The sequence below is a fragment of the Melospiza melodia genome, assembly GCF_035770615.1.
Source record: "Melospiza melodia melodia isolate bMelMel2 chromosome 7 unlocalized genomic scaffold, bMelMel2.pri SUPER_7_unloc_2, whole genome shotgun sequence".
Taxonomy (NCBI): domain Eukaryota; kingdom Metazoa; phylum Chordata; class Aves; order Passeriformes; family Passerellidae; genus Melospiza; species Melospiza melodia.
The window spans coordinates 359536-362763 of record NW_026948498.1 but is presented as its reverse complement, the minus strand read 5'-3'; the positions used below and the strand labels follow the sequence as shown (position 1 = coordinate 362763).

At 55.9% G+C, this 3228-nt stretch overlaps 1 pseudogene; it reads right to left on the bottom strand.

Moving 5' to 3' along the window:
* Window positions 1-420: 420 nt before the first annotated feature.
* LOC134432913 (olfactory receptor 14J1-like) lies at window positions 421-1175 on the bottom strand (annotated as a pseudogene).
* Window positions 1176-3228: the final 2053 nt, after the last annotated feature.

Below are 3228 nucleotides of genomic sequence, written 5' to 3'. Positions count from 1 at the left end.
CTCTGCAGCAACACCAGGGCCACCAGGGCAGTGGGGCAGGGTCATGGCAGGAGCACTGGCAACACCAAGTGCTGCTGCTGCTGGGCACAGCTGCTGGGGCAGTGCTGATCTGCCCCAGCTCTCCACACAGACATTGCTGCTGCAGCTCCAGAGAAGGGGACAGAAGAGGGATCTCCAGTAAAAACTCTGCTGGGAGATCCTTTAGTTCATTTAAAGCCACCAAGAGACCCACTCCTCATTGACGCTTTTCCACTGTGAAGGTGGAGATAGACAAAATGATAAAGAGCACAAGCAATGATCTTGCTTTGTGAACATTACTGATATCTAAAACAAGGAAAAAATAACTCAGCAACAAAACCAACAAGAACTATTATAGCTTGTTATTGGGATTTTAAGAAATTGCTAGCCAGATTAATTTTTCTAATATCCTCCAGTCACCAATCTCCACACTGCAGCCTTGAGCTCCTGGTTCCTCAGGCTGTAGATGAGGGGGTTTAGGGCTGGAGGCACAACCGAGTACAGAATTGACACTGCGAGATCCAGGGATGGGGAGGAGATGGAAGGGGGCTTCAGATAGGCAAATGTGCCAGTGCTGAGGAACAGGGAGACCACAGCCAGGTGAGGGAGGCAGGTGGAAAAGGCTTTGTGCCGTCCCTGCTCTGAGGGGATCCTCAGCACAGCCCTGAAGATCTGCACATAGGAGAAAACCATGAACACAAAACAACCAAAAGCAATAGAGACAGTGAAAATAGAAACCTTAAGTTCCCTGAGATAGGATTTAGAGCAGGAGAGCTTAAGGATCTGAGGGATTTCACAGAAGAACTGGCCCAGGGCATTGCCATGGCACAGGGGCAGGGAAAATGTATTGGCCGTGTGTAGCAGAGAATAGAGAAATCCAATGGCCCAGGCAGCTGCTGCCATGTGGGCACAAGCTCTGCTGCCAGGAGGGTCCCGTAGTGCAGGGGTTTGCAGATGGACACATAGCGGTCATAGCACATGACGGTCAGGAGGAAAAATTCTGCTGACACAAAGAAAAGAAAAAAGAAAACCTGTGCAGCACATGCTGAGTAGGAGATGTCCCTGGTGTCCCAGAGGGAATTGTGCATGGCTTTGGGGACAGTGGTGCAGAGTGAGCCCAGGTCACTGAGGGCCAGATTGAGCAGGAAGAAGAACATGGGCATGTGCAGGTGTTGGCCGCAGGCTATGGCGCTGATGATGAGGCCGTTGCCCAGGAGGGCAGCCAGGGAGATGCCCAGCAAAAGGCAGAAGTGCAGGAGCTGCAGCTGCCGCGTGTCTGCCAATGCCAGCAGGAGGAAGTGTCTGATGGAGCTGCTGTTGGACATTTGCTGCCTCCAGACATTGGAACCTTTTGAAGGAGAAAAGACAGGGACGACTAGGGGGAGATTTCTCACAGAAAAATCAAAGCTGTTTCTCACAGTTTCCTGCCACTGAACACCTCCCCCTTGTCTATTTCTAGGAGACCTTACTTCACCTTTGTTGCTGGAGCCCTGATTACTACTGGCCAATGTTGTCTGAGGAGCTGGACCTTGACCCGCATGACACCTGGGAGTCAGCCCTGACCTCCAGTTCAGTTCAGGGCAACAGTGAGGGCAGGGGCCAGTCCTGATGTTTGGATTTGTATAAATAATCTTCTCCTAAAGCAGACGTGCTGCCTGGGTGAAGGAATGGTGATAGCAGGATGCAGAACGAGGGATTCTGCTGCACGTGCAGAGAACAGAGAGTCCAGAGAGGCAGTAGGATTGTCTGAGGCTTAGTGCAGACTTAGGGGAGCTGCTCTGTCCCTCTCTCCTGCTCCAGCTGCCCTGCACTTACACCTTTCTGAGATCCACTCCTGGGTTACCCTGGACAGCCAGGAGACACTGCTGAGAGCAGAGGGATCCCTGGCACACAAAGTGGCTCCTGCCTTTCCCAGAGTCAGGAGAGTGGGCTCATTGCCAGCCTCCCAGGCTGCCCTGCCCAGAGCTGCCTGGGCACAGGGAGCTGGGACACCCCATGGCTGTGCTCAGCCTGCACAGGAGGAGCCCAAGGGCTGGGCCTGGCCCTGAAGCTGTAACTGCCATTGCAGAGAGCCCCTCAGCAATGCCAGCAGCACCTGGGCAAGGCAAGGAGAGAGAGAGAGCCAGGCCTGAGGAAAAGCCTTTCCCTGGCAAACCCTGTCCAGCGCCTGCCAGGCAGCAGCAGGGCAGGACAGTGGCCCTAAGGCCCTGGTCAGCAGGGAATGGGCACATGGCCGCAGTGATGCCCTTCATCTCTGGGGCTGTTCTGCCAGCCCAGGAGGCACTGAGGGCCCCGAGCCCTGGGCTGAGGGCTGTGATGGCTGTGAGGGGACACAAGAGCTGTGCTGCTCAGGGCAGTGTCTGCCCTGCAGGGCAGGCCTGGCAGGTGCCACATCTGCCTTGCAGCAGGGCTTCCCTCAGCACTGCCTCCCACCCTGCCCACGGTTCTGCTGCTGGAGCTGCTCCTGTGGCCCCGGGCTCCTTCCCTGCCAGAGCTCCCAGAGCCAAGCCCAGCCCCTGGGCCAGCCCTGCCCTGCAGCTGCTGGGCCCTGCAGGGATTAAAGAACAGCTCCCCCAGCCTGGGCACCATGGAAAGTTGATGCTGCATGAATCTGGAGGCTGAGCAGGTGCAGGCACTTGCTGAGGTGCCCAGGAATCCTCAGGGTGATGGCTTAAGAGTCTCAGCCCCTGCTCTGCCCTGCACAGCTGAGTTTCCCTTGCCACCAAGCTGAGCCAGGGAAAAGTGGGAGCACAGATTTGCGAAAGCAGGGACCCAAGCAGGAAACATCTGCCCTAAATAAGTTCATGACAAGTCCCCTCAGAAGGGGTGCCCTGCACTGCAGCACATCCTCCTCCTTCTCCTGCTCCTCCTGAGCCACAGGGAAACTGGGAGAGTCCTCCTGACACATCCTCCAGGCTGTGGAGAGTGCTGGCTTCAGGAGATCCCTCCAGGAACACAAGAGACATTGCCCTGCACCCACACACTCACCATGCCCAAGGCTGTGAAGTTCTTTCCCCAAGTGAAGTCTCAGCTCAATGTCTTCCCAATCCTGATTGCCTTCAGCCTGTCTCTGCCTGGCTCCTGTCCCCTCAGTGCCTGAAGGCAGAGCCCTCAGCCCTGCTGGGCTGGGAGAGGAGCTGGCCCTGGGAAGAGCTGTTCCTTTAAAGCTCAGCAGCACAGACACAGCACAGGGACTTTAATGAGCCTCTT